This window comes from Vigna radiata, chromosome 6 (assembly GCF_000741045.1).
Source record: "Vigna radiata var. radiata cultivar VC1973A chromosome 6, Vradiata_ver6, whole genome shotgun sequence".
Lineage (NCBI taxonomy): Eukaryota > Viridiplantae > Streptophyta > Magnoliopsida > Fabales > Fabaceae > Vigna > Vigna radiata.
Window position 1 is genome coordinate 17,119,111 of NC_028356.1, and position 18,066 is coordinate 17,137,176.

General features: G+C 31.9%; 1 long non-coding RNA gene across 2 annotated transcripts; it reads right to left on the reverse strand.

The window, feature by feature from the left end:
• Positions 1-10,777: 10,777 nt before the first annotated feature.
• On the reverse strand, positions 10,778-17,491 carry LOC106764426. Of its 2 annotated transcripts, XR_001375909.2 has the most exons (6): positions 17,285-17,491; positions 16,860-17,062; positions 16,175-16,253; positions 12,543-12,677; positions 11,962-12,145; positions 10,778-11,286 (listed from the first exon to the last, which is right to left on the reverse strand). It is a non-coding gene; the product is annotated as an uncharacterized LOC106764426 (long non-coding RNA). The 2 variants fall into 2 exon arrangements; XR_001375908.2 differs by having other exon boundaries at positions 10,778-12,145.
• Positions 17,492-18,066: the final 575 nt, after the last annotated feature.

Below are 18,066 nucleotides of genomic sequence, written 5' to 3' on the forward strand. Positions count from 1 at the left end.
AAAAGGAAAGAAGACCTCTTCGACGTTTCGCGTTTCATGATCCAATGGCCGACACTTCATCTTCTTCTATCTTTCTCTCTAACCATCCGATCATCCGATCATCGTCCTAAATCAAGCGGTGGTGAACATTCTCCATGAATGCTCACTCTCGTCTACAAAACCCAGGGAACGCTCTCCGAGAACCTCTGGTCCTAAATCGAGCGGTGATATTCTCCATGAACTCACTCTTGTCCTAAACTAAAACAGTCACAGGTGTTCAGTCGTTCAGTCTAACAAGATTCTTAACCATTTAGCGCCATAAACACACGGTCATACAACCTTACAACCTTTCAGTCATTTGGTCTCAGGTATTTGGCCATTTGGCTCCTTATGCTTAACAATCTATAAGCAACGACTAAAAGCAGTCTTCCTCAAACTCATAAGTCCTATAGTTAATCATGGCTAAAGTCGAACGCCTAACTCAGACTTGGAGGCATATTTATTATACTTAGTTGAGATTGAACGGTCATCCACTCAACACCATTCAGTCACCACTATGGCCAACCAGGGCAAACGATTTATATCAATGATGGGCCAAAATTAGGCTAGCGTCTAAAGCTATTGGGCCAATAGTCCAACAGAATATAAAATAGTCAAGAATATTTGATGGAAGATCTGATTAAAGATATTGATAAGCGGTTAAGATATTGATAAGTGGTTTATGTGCAACCCGTTAGATTTTTAGGTAAGTCTGTTTATATTTTATTGGGCTTGTGTTAGTTCAGGGTCTATGAGACAACTTATAAATATAAGGCCAGGGCCAAAAGTCAGGTACGTTCTACTCACACTCATCTACATCCTACTAACATTTGATCAAAACTCAAACATACAATTGTGATACAAAAAATTCCTAAAACCGTTCCTAACTTGAGCGTTAGAGTGCCTTTTGCATATACCTTCCCTCTCTTAGTCAAGAAGACAACTGAACGGTTCAAACTAAAGGCAACCGTGTAATCTAAACCAGAGACAACCGAGTGATCAAAACTAAAGGAAAGTGAACGACTCAAACTATCCAAGTATTCGGAAACAAAAAAGACACATCAGAAATGTTAATATCTCAGTCCGACAAAATCCCTTCCAAAACACACACCATTTTTTTCTTATCATAATTCGTGCTTGATCCTTCATGCATTGTTGGTTTTCTTTTACATCATCTGCAACCATACACACAGATTTGGTCTATTTTAATATGCTCTCTCTGTTTTTAGTTGCTTGTATTCATATAGTCTTTAATTTTGTTCGTCAATTTTCTTTCTTTCTTTCACCATCAATTAGGGGAAATACTTTAAACATTAGATATTTAAAAAAACTTTCCTCGTGTTGCAGATGTTTAGTGTCAAGATCTTATAAATATAATATTATTAAAGATTAAATATTTTTAATTTCCTAAATTTGAACACAAAATTATAATTCATTTTCATCTAAAATTCTGATAGTTTTAGTTATCTAAATTTAAAAATAAATAAATATGGTAATTTTAATCCAATAATTTTAATTAGTTTTTAAGTGTTAAATAGTTTTATAAATTGAAATTTAAGATAAAATATGATAAATAGAATAAATAACTCAAACATCAATTCAAAAGATGTTTAAAAAAAATTTAATATAATTGAGTTAAAATAATATATTAATTCATTTTTAAGATTTAAAGACCATTATATCAAAATTTCATATATAAATAAATTTTAATTTCGTATTAAAATTTAAGAACTAAAAATATATTTAATCTAATAATTAAACTATAACATAATTTTCAAAGAGATATTTGTTTATTAATTTCAAATATATAATATTACCTTTAAATAAATATAAATTTCTGATCAATTCTTAATTTTTTAACCAAATCATCGATTAAGAAAAATAGATCCACAGAATTTCAAAATATATCTTTAATCAATTGTTCGCTTTCTATCGATTATTGTTTTGGTTTTCGAATTTGTTTAATTTTAAAATCCCTATACGTAAGATATTAAAGCGATCAAGGAGAGGGAAGGGAACAATAGAGATATCTTTTTTGTAATAAAATAAAATAAACATTGCAATTTCGCTAAATAATCATTTTAGTATAATAAGTATTATAATTTTAAAAAATCAAATTTAATTATATCAATTTTAATTTGTTAATTTTGAATGAATTTTATTAATGATTAGTCATTAATTTTAAAATAAACTTTTTTCTTTTTAAATTTAGAATTTTTATCTATTTTTTAAGATTAATGGTATATTAATGTTAATTTTATTTTAATAAATACACATAACAATTAATAAAAGTTAAATATATGTTCAATTATCATAACTATTAATGAAATTCAAACAAAATTAAATAAATATATAAGTTTTGTAATAAGATTGTATTTTTATTTTATTGTATCTAAAATCAAACATCTCAATATTTATAATCCTCAACCGTTGTGATGCAAGAGCTAATTGAATAAAAATAAAACTAATATTATCATCTTAATTTATTTTAATTGATTGGAAAGGTTTACAACAATTTTACTGTTATTATCCAATGGATATAATTCAATTTAGTAGATTTATTATTATTTTTAAATATCTTTTGCCATTTTACATGTTTCATAATTTGTAAAAGAAGTTGTTTTGATATAAAATATTTTAAAATTTAAGAATTGAATTCTAAATTGTAGATATTCCCAAAATATTATAAAATATCTTCAAAATATTTAGACACAATATCTTATAATATACTTAATATTTTATAGTGTTATAATTTATTATCATATGTTATATTTTTAATATATCTTAATATAATGATTGATTATGATATAATGATTGATTATGATATGTTTAATTATGATATTGATTATCTTCAAATAACCAAATCTATTTAATATATTTATTTATTATTGACATATAAAACTTATAAATACATTATCTTAGTGGTGGTTGAATTCTCACATATAATTCTTACGCAATTCTCATTCAATACTTATGCAATTCTCATTCAATATTACTTATGTATTATACATATTTTTTAAACTTTTACTAATTTGAACATTAAGAGAGTCTATTTTTGTAAGTGGATCTTCCTCTTGCTCAATGAGACTCTATGCTCTCACCAAGAGCGAAAGATTGGCTCTTAAGAGCCTCATCTTTACCTTGGAGACATTTCAACCAAATCCCATAAGAACATCTGGCACCCATCTTGTGGTCCAGGTAAAATTTTATATTGTTTTCATATTTAATTCCATTCTTATGCGATGTGAAGACTTATTATTGAGATGGGTAAAGAAGATAGTCCATCACTACTGACAATCTTCTCACTTGTGTTACCATGAACATTAATGGTCAAAACTTTGCAATGTTTTTTAGGAGTGTTATCTTGACATTTCATCTCTTTTCTACATAAATATTTATTATAATATAACATTTTATTCAAAATTTTGTGGATAACAGTGTCAAAACAATATTTTCCCTTTTCTTTTATAACACCTATCTCAATAAGTGTTGCAAGTTTCAATGGTGGTCACACTAAGAAGAAGTGAGCCCAAGAGCATTCTGGTCCAAAGGCTAGAGGTGAAATAGTTTTGCAACTACTCAATATCGCCATCTAGCATCCAGTAAGGAAGTAAAATTTTTAATAGTGGTGATAACTTATTTGACTAAATAGATAAAGGTACAATTAACACTACACAACAAGTACAAAAGTTCATTTAGAAGAATATTGTAATAAAGCATGGTTTTATCCAACTTTGTTGTCATCGATAATGAATTACATTAACAAAGGCTTCAAACAATTTTTGAAGCAGCTCAATATAAAATATCAAGTCTCTTCGATAGAGCATTTATAGATAAAAGGTCAAAAACAAAGCAACGAAACAAAGAGTTACACGACGATATAACATGCGAATAAAGGAACAAACTTTTCACAAAGGCTACCCTATGTGACATAAGCTCGAAAAATGATAAGAGACAAACTTGAAAGAAAACTATCACCTAACAAGAATGGTTCTTACCACATAAATGATGCATCCAAAATGGAGCATACAAGCTTGAAGACCTCAAGTGCAAACTAATATCTAAAACATGGAATGTCACTCATTTAAAGATGTATTATAGGTGATGTTACATTTGAGGCTATGTGTATTATTTTTCCTTAGCCTAAATTTTACCCCTAAGTAAGGTTTTGTTGGACAAGATTTTAACAAGGTACATCAAACATTAACATTAATAAAATTCCTCTTTTTTGACATTTTTTTATAATATTTATTTTAAAATCATTCATTGGGAAAATTCGAGTATAAATAAGTGTAAAAAAATGTCACTAAACTTAAGAAAACTCGAGCATGAGCATTCAAAAATGTGATTAACTTGTAAATTAGAGTACAAATGTCCAAAATTGTGACTACCTCGGGAAAATCCAAATATAAATTGAACATCCAAAAGCATGATTGTATATGTGTCCGAAAAAGTGACTATCTTAGAAAAATATGAGAATAATTTAAGCGTCCAAAAATGTGACTGTATAACACTAGTGAAAAATGGTGATATTAGAATAGGATATAAGATCGATTGTAGCATAATCGATTTAATTCAAAACGTGGTAGCAATGTTGTAAATACTAGAAAGTATTCTAAATCGGTTATAACATATTAGATCGGTTATACAAGTAATCGATCTAATACTAATATGTACATATTAGATTGGTTAAAGAAATAATCGATCTGATATGTCTTCTTCACTCCAAAGCACGAAAACTCTTTTTACTTTTCAAACTTTGTCTTCTCTCTCACGCCTCCGTTGTTTCTTCTTCTCTTTCTTGTGAAAAAACAACGAAGCTCTCGTTTCTTCCAAGCCACTCATAATTGTTGTCGTCGTGTCCTACCGTTGTTGCATTGTGCTTCAACAAGATTCTTCTTTTCTTCCATGCCACTCTTCAACAACTGATGCAATAAGTTAGTGTTTTTTTCCCTCATTTTCTAATGCCTAGGGCTTTTGTTTGTCAAGAAAGCTCTATTCGTGGTTGTCTCTTCTCGACGCTTGGTGTTTTCCCCATCACCTCTACAAATGAAGCACAAACGTAACATCATTGCTTTACCAAATGTGTGCCGTTGGCCCCATGGTGTTTTAAGAAGTCAATTAAATGTACTATCCACAATGCTTTGCGGTTATGATGTGGTGTTCTCTATGGTAGTTCGTTGGTGGTTCACTAATGGTGGTTTGTTGGTGTTGGATCGTGGTGGTTCATCAATGAACTTTGGTGGCTTGTTGTCTCTCCTTTGAACTTTTGCATGGTCACTACTAGAAGGAGTGTCTCTCCTTTGCATGGTCACTTTCAAAAATGTTTCTTTTTTTCTTTTCAATTAAAAGTATTAGATCAGATGGTCAAGAACCAATCTAATATGAGTATATATTAGATCGGTTTCACAATCAATTTAATATCTTTGACATATTACATCAACGTATACTAGATGAGTTGTGGAACCAATCTAATATACCTATTTTACACTAGTGTTGAAAATGTGACTACCTTGGTAAATTTAAGTACAACTTAAGAATTTCAAAAGCGTTAAAAGCAAAGCATAAGCTCGAAAGGAAATTCATCTAAGAAATACTTTTAAAATGTTTAACCTTGACAAATAAGTCCATAGATAGAAACATATATAAGGACTACTTCAAATGGTCACACATCCCCAAGTTATGCATTTGGTAACGGGTTATCATAAATTGGGTCACACATCCACTACTTCATGCATTTGGTAACGGGTTATCATAAATTGGGTCACACATCCACTACTTCGAATGTGTAGTATTTTTCTTTAGTTTGATTTTTTTCCCCCTAAATTAGGTCTTTTGCTAAACAAGGTTTTAATGAGGCACATTCTTCTAAGCTCGAATGCATACACATCTGTAAACCAAAATTAGCAAAAAATGATAAAACTCATTCATCCATCCAAGGTCAACCTGCACTTTCTGGCTTTTGAACTATCGCCTTATGTGCATACCTCCAAGATATTATGAAATATCTCTAAGATATTTACAATTAATATCTTATTGGATAATAACTTATTATTATATTCTATTATATTTTCAAGATATCCTGATATAATAATTGATTATATAATATCTTCAAGATACACTAGTAAAAAATCAATCTTTTATCGCGCATATTATGTCGTGGTTCAATAGAAACCGAAACATAATATTGCGCGTGACATTTTTGAAATTATATCGACAGTATAGGCCGCGGTTCTAAGGGGAACCGCGGCCTATTCCCCCTACAAAATTCTGACATTCCCCAAAAGCAGTTCTGAAAAAAAATCCAGGGGAATAGACAGCAGTTCTGAGGGGAACCGCGGTCTATTCCCCTTGCAAAATTCTGGAAAAAAAATTCAGGGGAATAAATTGCGGTTCTGAGGGAACTGTGGTCTATTCCCCCTGCAAAATTCTGAAGAAAAAAAAAATTCAGGAGAATAGATCGCGGTCTGAGGGAACCGCGGTCTATTCGCCCTGCAAAAAATAATTCAAGGGAATAGACCGCAATTCTGAGGGGAACCGCGGTCTATTCCCCCTACAAAATTCTGACATTCCCCAAAAGCAATTCTGAAAAAACAAATCAGGGGAATAGACTACGGTTCTGAGGGAAACCGCGGTCTATTCCCCTACAATTTTTTTTTTTCAGATCTGACTTGGTAGGAAGTCAAAAATTTGTAGCTGGAATAGGCCGTGGTTCCCCTCAGCAAAATTTTAATTTTTAAATGTTTAAGGGAATAGGTCACGGTTTGGCGGGGAATCGCGGTATAAAGTTTGAAAAAAATTTCAAAAATGTCATTTCAAATGTTTTTTGAACTTTTTTTTTCAGGAGAATAGGCCACGGTTAAGTGGTGAACCGCGGTCTATTCTCCTGCTTAGGTTAAAAAAATAAAAGACATAGGAACAGTGTCATCATCTTCCTTCTTCTTCATGCGCAAACCGTTTCAGAGCCTCCTTCGTCACGCGATCCTCTGCTTCCATTTTCAATCATTTTTCACTGTTTAAACCCATTTTTGTTCGGTGTCATGGCCATTGTCAACGTTGAGAAAGAGTTTTAACCGATCAAAATCATTTGAAACGTCTTTTTATTGGTTTTTCCGATTTTTCCCCTTAGAGGTAAATTGCGTTTTGATGTTTGTTTTTATTTCTAAAACTAATATTTGTTTGTATATTTTTACAGGTTTGAATTTTTTAGAGTTGATTTTTCTAGCATTTTGATCGCGGGTTGTTCATTGTTATTGGCTTTTCACACTATCAGGTTCTTATATTAATGTTTATATTTTACTTTTATTAGATTGTATAATTTTGTATGATTGAATATGTGATTGAATGATTATATAATTTTGTATCCTTAGATTTTGTATGATCGTATAATTTTATGATGGTATGATTTTAAAGTTAATTTTTTTATTTATTTTACAATGTTATCTTTATGTTGAATATATGTGATTATTTCAATGTTTTTTATTGAATGATTGTATGATTGAATTAAATTAACCTTAATTTGTCTTTAAATGATGAATAAATTTTTTTGTTTTGTAATTTTGTAGAATATATAAGTCAGAATATTTATGTATGGATCAAAATTGGATGTAAATATTGATTATTGTGTTGAATCTGTTGAATCTGCGTTGAATCTGTGTACATTATGTGATTGTTTGATATGTAGGTATGTTTTTGTGATAGTGGATATCACAAAAACAGACCTGCTATTAAAAAATATTTCAGGAGAATAGACCACGGTTGTGGCCAAAACCGCGGTAGAAAGTTAGACGATTTTATTTTTAAAAAAAATAGGGAATAGGCCGCGGTTCTAGCAAGTCTATTCCATGGTTGGAACCGCGGCCAAAAGGTTAGACGATTTTTTTTTTTTAAAAATGGGTTTTGATCGCGGTTCAATAAAGAACCGCGGTTATATCCCCATGTTATTACCGCGGTTGGAACCGCGACCTAAAGTCCCAGACTTTTTACGTCGCCCGTATATGTTGCGGTTCTAAAACCGCGACGTATAGTAAAAAACAACCGCAGTCGTTTCCCTTCACTGCACTAGTGATATAATATTAGATTATTTTCAAGTAACCAAATTTGTTTAATATATTTGTTTACCTACGGTTTAGTAAGCCTATAAATACAATATCCTACTATAAAGAGTGGTGATTGAATTCTCACATAAAATTCTCATATAATTCTCATTCAATATTACTCGTGTATTATATAAATCCTTTAAATTCTAACTAACCTGAGTGTCAAAGAGTCTTATGCAGGTGAATCTTATCCTTCTCTCAATGAGACTTAAAGTTCTATCAACAAGAAACACAATTTGACTCTTAAGAACCTTATACTCCACCTCGGAAACATCTCAGCCAAATCTGATAAGAACATAAACATTTCTTGTCAAAAAAAACTAAAAAAAATTGAGTTTGATTGTAATATTTAGTAGAACTAGATAAACTTGATCTTACCCTGTTAGTTTAGAATATAATTAAATTAGACTTAAATTGTATTAAGTACTTGTTCTAAATTTAGCGTAAAAGGAAGAGGAATTAAGAGCCAAAAAAAACCAATGAAAATGAAAGATGACACTTTATTGTGGTATGGATGTTGAGTGAAAGAGAGATGTAAGGAGTATTCTGTTTGAATTGCGGCTTATATGAGAGGAAAGAGAAGTATGAGGATTTAGCAGCACATGGAAATTGGAAGTGATGTTGGGTTACTTCTTTCTTCAATTTAGCAACAGTTGGGCAACCCACATGTTTGGCAGAACAAGGTCATCAGAAGATCTCAAGCATGCCTCATGCAGTAACACCTTTTGCTTTCCCATAACAATGGCATGTGCCAAATGGATAAGGAAATCCACTTGCTGAGGTTAATGTTGACACAGAAAGAAATAAATAAAAAATAAAAAAAAAATGGATTTTCATGCTTGGAGCTTAGTGCTTACAACTTGATATTTCTACCATGAATTGAGGCTGATGCTACTTCATAACCCATCACTTCAGGTGCCAAACTTATCTTCATGCATGTAGCACAAAGATATGTATAAAGACATCAATTAATGCAACTGCAAACAGAACATTGTCTTTGTAAAAACAAGGATTCACCAATTCTTTCTAATAATTAAAATGCAATCCTGTTTGATTTTGACTAAAAAAAGCTTTGTTTTTGAGCCAAATGATTGTAAAATGGAATGCTCCTAAGCTTATAAACTAAGATACTGATTTATTGGACATTTTGTTATCTATAACTATTGATGGAGATTTCTTTTAGTATAGCTCCATAATCGTTTTTTATCTACACATCTTATTCCTCCCAATTTTACTCTTATGAATATAAACCATTTTATTAATTATTTTACCCTTCAGATTTTAATAATATTTTTTATCTTAATATTAATTCCAAAAATAAATTTTTATATTTTAATTATTATATAAGGTAAAAATGGACACACATGAACGTATTAATCATGTTTTAAACTAATATTTAACATATATTTTGGACTTTTACATTTTTATTGTTTAAAAAGACTTGTTATAAAAAATATATATTTTATATTATTGATAAATAAAATAATTTTAAAATTAGGTAAAAAAAGATTTGATTAACAACATTAAAGAAAATTTACTTAAAGCTTGAAATTTTCAATTAGGAAGTACTATTTGAGAAGAAAATAGTAAAAATATGTTAGTTATTCTAATCGTCAAGGATTAAATTTATAAAATAAATCAATCTTGGTTTATACAAAGTTGTTGACCTCGTAATATTTGGTAAAAGTTATACTGGCATAATTTAGTCTCTTTACCCCATTCTTTTTTTCATAAGATATAATTGAAAAATATTTTGATGTTTTTACTAATTTTTACAAATATGTTAAAATCATAATGAAGTAAAGAAAACATTATAATTCAATTATTTAAAAAATTAAAGTTTATGATCACAAACTAAAGATAAATTTGAATAGGAACCTGAGATTTTCTTTAAACTAATAATTGAAATAACTCCCACGCATATTCTTTAACGTTATGTCTGATAACAATGAGCTAAAAACAAGGAAAGTTGATATTTTGGGTACATTTTCCTCTTCCTCATTACCAATGAAGTTGAAGCAACGACCAGGAAAACCTTTGGTCTGCTAAAAGTAAAAACAAAACATTGAAACTGTGATGGTGAGTGTGTGCTAAATTTTTAGGACTCTTCCCTTCTTTTTTCCAGTTTAATATGTAAAAAGACAGAATGAATATTATTATTCACCCACTTAGGAAATTTCCTAATTTGAGCGTGTGAAGAACTAAAATATTGAAGCTTAGTGTTCTGGGTAAATCGAGTCTTTACTATTTTATCCAAAACAATTTTTTATAGCAAAAAAACAGTGCATCATATGTAATTTTCTATGATTTAATTTGTACTGACAAATAACTCTTCAAAAGGGCATCTTCCATCCTAAAATATCGGTTACGTTTTACCATAAAAAAAGGGAAAAGGTTTTTCACATAAGAAAAACTGCTGAGACAATTTACAATTGTTTTCTTTTGTCATCATGACAATCAATCAGCAACGTAACGTAATGAGAACTGTTCAAACATAGACCACCTTTCAGAGTTTTGAAAAAGTATTTGGATTAGTGTATTATTAGGAGGTCGATTTTAAATATAATTCAACTTTACAACAAAATCGATTTGTAAGATGATTCCACTTATATATTTTAAATCAATGTAAATTGATCTTATTTATAATTGATACAACATATCCCACTTATGCTGAAGTATATATATCTCGTGTATGGAACTAGACATTAATGAATAAGTCGATAGTAGGTGAAACGATATGTCAAACAAACACAAATCTTGCTACGATAGACTTTAACTCATGGCTTTGATACTATAGATGAATTTTTCAAGAAATGATCACTTGAGAGATACAACATCAATGAGACATGAACTCAAAATAAGGGTTGACACCACCTTTAACCTAAAATCTTAAGGAAATGGGCTTATGGGTCTTCATCTTTATATGATATTCAACTTTCTCACTTTTGCTCAATGTGGGACTTAAGCTCACACTTGGATTCCCAACAATTTTCTCCACAAGTATGAGTCCCTTCGCATTGGCACTTCCTTCTCGAACTAACCACGAGTAGTCCTTCTTGTACCACCTTCATCTCAAAGGGACACACTTGCCTAACCCTCCGTCAAGAAGACTTTCAATATAGGGACTCGTCTAAGCCAATCACCATCACGAACCTTCAACTCACAAGTCCTAAGATTAGAACCTCTGATACCATGTTAGGAAGTGGACTTTAAGACTAACTCAATTAAGTGAGGTTTGCACCCACTTATATAGACTAATTTGACCTTAATCCTAATCGATGTGAGACTTTCAACCGTTTGTAACTCATGGAACTAACAAAAAGGATAACATGAAAAGCTATGATGCCTCAATACTTTAATTTGGGGCATCGATACTCTACTGATACTTATTAATGAAGTATCTAATCTATAAATTAATAGTACTTTTATTATAACAATAATTTATAATTTTTAACTTTGGCAACATTTAATGTATATGAATTTAATTTCACTCAATAACAATTATATATTTATCTTGTTTTTAAGAATTTTTGTAAACTTTTCAATATGCATATATATTGTTAAATACATGTCGTATCTAATACATGTATCATATCCGTGAGTCACATATGGATAATAGTTATCAGTGAAAGGCAACAGGGAAACTAACCAGCAGAGATAGAACATTGATAATAGTTGATGAATATTTATATCTGATATTAGACGAACAAATTTTTTGTGAAATCCTATAGAATGCATTTACATGACTACAAAACTAAGAAAAAAATTTATAACTGAGAATCAACTATACATAGAGCAAGGAATAGCAGAGTGGTATTTCAAGGAAAGGAATAAGAAAACATACCTGCTCAATAAAGTAAACAAGCAAATCCTCTGAGAGTACACGGTTACCAGATTGGGAGCAAGTTTCCATGCAGTCCTTGTAAAGATTATCCCTTTTTGACCAAGCAATAAACTGCTTCCATCTTCCAGCTTTTTTTATAAATATAAGCTACACGCCTAATCTCAAGAAGCTCGTGCTTTTCAATCTGCACTTAAAATTGTTAATAATCGTTCAAACTTTAAGGAGTTGTTTGGTTTGAGAATGTGTTTTCAATTTTCATTTTTAATTACAGAATGTAATCACGTTTCAGAGTTTGTATAAGAAACATTAAAACTTTTGATTCCACAGTTTTCTGTTTTTATTACAAAATTTTACGTTTTCACAGTTTCCTATAAGCTTTTGAAATCAGGGAAGCAAATGAAAATAAAGTGAGATTTTTGTAATCAAATGTAAAAAAAGAAACAACCCAAAAAAACAATTCTTCAAACCAAATGATCTAAGTTTTTCAGTAAGCTTCAGATTTCAGTTTTACCAATTTGTGGAAGTTCAAGGAATATTCTGTCATGAAATAACAATCAGACATAAGAATAGAAGCAACGGACCTGAAGGGCCCGTATGAAAAGGCCGGCCTTCTTACAAAGATGAGCAATCCGTGGATGATAGTAATGACTAAACATGCCATTAGCTAATTTAGCATCAGCAACATTTGGAAACGTCACAAGATTAATTTCCAGCACCTACAGATAGATAGTAAATTCTAAAATAATTAATAAAGAAACTAGATAACGACAATTGGGTCATGTATAGAGATTACAGCAAAGAAAATAGAAGAAGGAAATTTGTATTAAGTTTGTTAGATCTAATAATCAACTTGCAGATGTGTTAACAAAATCATTAAGGGGACATTGAATTGATTTTATCTATTCCAAGCTTGGTACATATTCATCTTAGGGTGAGTGTTAGAATAGGCATTAAATATAGTTAGGAATTAGTTGCATTGCGAAAATGCTATATACTTATTAGTCATACCTATCTTTGTATCTAAGTATCTATGATTGATCTTTGATCTTCCCTATACATATTGTATCAGGATCCTATAATATAAATATGAGAACATATGAGGAGAGTTTTCAAGCTCTCTCAATTACTCTTAAATGTAGTCCTTTTTCCCACTGTTACTCCTACTTCACCCGCCTTCTCTTCTTCACCAAGATGATGATCCTCAACTTCTTCACAATGGTATCCTGGACTATAAGCCCCTCAATAATGGAAACACCTACCTTCCTCCCTCCTTCTGATACTCCGGTATACGGAAATCCTCTTGATCCTCGATTCCTCAGGCCTCCTGCTGAGTTTCCTCCTATATTTGAACCATATGTTGTTCCATTCCCTTCTTTCCTCGCATTGCTATCATTATTGGAAGCAACCTGCGAACTTCCTACTCCTTTAAAGGTTTTTGTACGTGACACTACTCTTGTCCCTCCTTGATACAGAAAATTGGAGTTGTTATTTCGGTATAATACTCCTCTCCCTGATCTAGCATCTTTCATTGAATCCTCCACTTCACGAGCAATTTCCATGGCCAAAATTGAATCTTTCGGATCATGTGGCCTAATCTGACTGCATATCTTATTTTGTAAATCAGCAAAGAAATACACCAACAATTCAGCAATATGCGGAATTTGTGACACCAACAATTCAAACTCTTAGATGTAATCCTCTACTTTATAATTTTGCCTTAGTGCTGCCAACGTTCAAAAACTGTGTTGCGGTCCTTCCCTCCAAATCTCCTATTCAACGCAGTTCTCATATCTTCGTAAAATGGATCGTTTGTTTTTTGTTTCCAGAATTTAAACCGTTGACTTGCATTCCCCTCCATAATGATTAATTCCAAGCCTAACTTTTCTCTTGGCGTGAATTTTTCTACCTTTGAAATCCACCCTAACTGAGCACTCCCTTCAAATGTAGGTAATTCCACCCTTTTCATCCAATGTCTCTGGACTTCTTCCCCTTCCTCATCGAATCTGTTATCGTGTACAGATCTTTCTTCTCTCCTCCTCCAACCCCTTCCAGGCTTTTCTCGCTTTTCTTTGAATGACGCAGCAGCTCACTGATTTCTTGCAAACTATCTTTCATGATATCCATTTGTACCTCCGCCATAGCTCTCTCTTGTTCGCTGGCCCATTTCTCTATAGCATTCATTCTATTCTCCATAATTCTCCCTGGTCAGACCAAATTGTTATGTTCCAAGACCCAAAAAACAAGATCACACACCAACCTTTCCTAAATGTTCCTCATGATATTACTCTCACAGTGAATCGGAAAAAATGAAACAAGGTATTTGTTTACAAGGGACGATGCTTCCCTTCCCACAAGACGGCAGTTCCTGTCAACTATACACAACTCCGAAAACTACCCCACACAACAGCCCTTCATCCAATATAAAGACTCTCTCATAAAGGCTCACCCCCTGCCCTGACACAAATTCCCCTCTAACTACTTTTTATTAATAAATTTTCTCCTAATATATACATTCCATTTCCTATCACTGTCTCTATGCCTATCAGTAGCCTCTGACATCCCCTGGAGATATGACCTAAATAGTAAATAGTAACTAGTGCTTGTTAAGCTTGAGTAGTTCTCACCTTAATAGTTGATTTTGTAGCATTGAATTAGGTCCAAAACCCAAATTTTAAAATGCTACCAAAGTCTATCTTAGATCTTTTGTTAGGTCACTCACATTTTCCATGCATGAGTTCCATAAATTCTAGGCACAAGGGGGAGAATTGAGGTATTTACATATCTTAAAGGTGTTATAACACTTAAAGGTTTCCAAGTAGATGATAAATGTATATCAAATTTCTAATTACAAAAGAAACATTAATATTTTGTAAATGGTAGTGCTTTGACATGTAAATCGTGAAGTATAAGTTAGTTCGTAGATTTTCATCACCATATAATCATAACATGTTTGTAAAACGAGTCTACCTAGGAGAACAAGTAAAGATAGATACCCCTCTAGTTAGTTCATACATTTTAAGGGATGAATGAACGTCATTCTTACAAATGGCCAGACAAATAGATTGCCAACCGTTTGCAGACCATTAATATGCTGACAGAAGGAATTTCTAAAACCAAAAATCTTCATTGGCTCACTATCACCTAGAATATAAGAGTGGAAAAGATATTAAATACAAAAACCTAACCTTGTTTTTAGGTAGGAAATTTCACAATTTCTAAGGCATTCAAATACATTACATTTGAATTAATGTCATTGCACATTGTTTCATTTTTCAAATTTTTTGTTTAGATAAGGCAATTCAAATTTAGTGAACTTTAAATTTTTTATTTGGATAAATTATTTCAATTACAACCAGATTCAAAAATTATTTAAATATCAAATAATTGTTAAAAATTCAAAATTCAAAAATATCAATATTGATAATCTTTTGTAGCCCATGGCAAACCCTTATTAGATCAAGTTGGGATAAATCCACATTCATCTGAGTTAGGGTCTACCCACATTTAGTTTATTTGGGCTTGGCCAAGGTGGGTCCTAGTAGTCAAGTCGGTTGAGTTGAGTTTATTTGAATTCAAGTAAATTCAAGTTAGCCCAAGCCCAACAAGCCAAGTTGGCCCATGTCGAGGTCGACCAAAGTCTAAATCAAGCTAGGTGGGGCAGGATCACTTTCAGCCTAATTAGGCTAGGTCCATCTTGAGTTAAGTTTAGTTAGGTCTAGCCGGGTTCGATTTAGGTCAATTAGGCCCAGGTATATCGAGACATATAAGGTTAAGTTTAGTTGAGTCAGGTTGGGCTTGTGTCGGCCGAAGACGATAGGTCAAAACCTTATCAAACTTAGTTAGGCCAAGTTGACCTGGGCAAGACAATCCAAATTACAAAATATGAACTTAAGAATATGGAGAATTTCAAATTCTTGCTTTTCATGTAGAATTTGAAATTCTTTAATTTTAAGTAATCCACTTAATCTAATGAAATTCTAGAATTTCAATTTCTTTCAAAATCCTTACCCAAACAACATATTTTGTCATAAAGCATTTCACATTCTCTAAAAACTGAATTACCCTTTTAATATGCCCTATTGATAAAAAGTTCTAGTGCATGGCATGAAATTGGCGTATAAGATGTTCAAATGTCAAATTAGAAAATAGAATTCTATATGGAAAACAGGTAATTACGACATATTAAAAGTAATAGAAAATTATAAAAACTCACCTTCAACTGACCAATGACATACAGCCGTCCGAGTGACAATTCCTAGCGTGTTTGGAGTTATCCACTTCCGAAAGATAACCTGAAGGAATTGAAACATCAAACACATGATAATTAATAATCACATATGCATTCCAACACACTCTACGAAATATTATAAGGTAAGATTCATGGATTTAAATTGCAAACTACATCACGTGATGCAGCCACAGCATCTGCTTGCTTTGGTGGCCGCCACAACTACATAAAGTCGTGATTGTGGATCACATTGACCACAGTTGGTCATTTAGCCACCGACATGCAATGTTCTACAACAATAATTAAAAACCTCGATCATATCTAATTCTAAATCATTGACAGATTTACGCCTGTCCTTTCATCCGATGTAATTTCATCTTTGCTTTTGTTTCAATGTTAAAAACTTGTAAATGACCCTGCCTAGTCCCTGGAACTTGGGCTGAAAATAGATCCTCATATTCAGAGACATACAAAATCCATATGTGCACAAGCTGCAGTTATCCGAATCATGAACTGGCACAATGACACGAACCACAGTGATCATTCACCATGACGAGATGCGTATACAGAACTTATCGATTTTGATTCTTCCATTGCCACAAAATCAGAGAAAAACATGCATGATATGCAATTAGGAGCTACCAACACAAATCAGAGCCTCCAACGTTACCTTTCAGAGAAAGAATACGAGTTGTGGTTCATTAGAGAAGAATCAGCAGTTATGGGCCGTCTCAAAGGCTGCATTGGCGTACTCGTGTCAATGTTAACAACACTATTCTGAGGTGCAGTTTCCCTGATGCATATGTACTTGTCCGATTCCATTGTCACATGAGTAAATGCCATGAATTGCTGGTTGATTCCGACGCTTCCCAGCTGCAAAAGAACACCAACTCGAAAATAAAACAAAAAAAGTGGAAACTTCACAGTTGGGTCACTGTAATGGAATGGTGACAATGCTATGAAGCTATGAGATCTGACGAATGAAAAAAATAGAGACAACGCATACCCATTTGCTGAAAATGAAAAAAACTTTGATTTTTGAAATGGAAATGGGAAATTAAGACGAGGGTAGGAGTGGAAAACAGAGACACTAACCGTTAAGGTCTATTTCATGGTGATATGGGCGTTTGCAGCAATTGTACATTAACAATAGCATCAGAGAGAGACAGGGACGTTGTGTGAAAGAGAATGTTGAAGTTTAGAGGAAGAAATTTGTTACACTTTGAGATCTGATGCAACGAAGGCTACCAGGAGAAACAGTGGGATAGAGTGAGACGGATGAACGGAACAGGAGAAACCGGAAGGGTACATTAGGAAATTCCCGTCACTCAGCCTGGTATAAAGCTTGGGCCTAGAAATCATCTATGAACTTAGAATAGACTTTTTCATCCTGCACCACAATAATTTTTAAATGCATCCTCATAATTTTTAAAAGGATTATTTTACTCTTTCTAAAATTTTTTAAATTATTCTAAATTATTTTTTCCACACTATCTTGTTATTCCCAATTAGAGATGAGCATTCGCCAATCAATTAAAGTTTATTTCATAAATATTTTCAACTCCTTTTAAATTGATTTTCAAGAACATTCTCAATCACATTTATCATTAGGAAATGTGTTCATGGGAAAGATTAGAAATGATTTCCAAAATTACATTTTTAATGTGAAATTTCTATTTAATTTTGATAGGAATAAAGCTGGGAACTTGTCCTTTGTAAATCTATTCTTATATAATTCTTTTTTATTTTTCATCTAAGTCGTATAATGAGTTGAATTCTTAATATAGTTTCACCTTAGTATTTAAATATTATATACAACTAGACCTATTTTTTTTTTATTTTATAATAATATGAGACTAAATGTTATTGTATTTTTT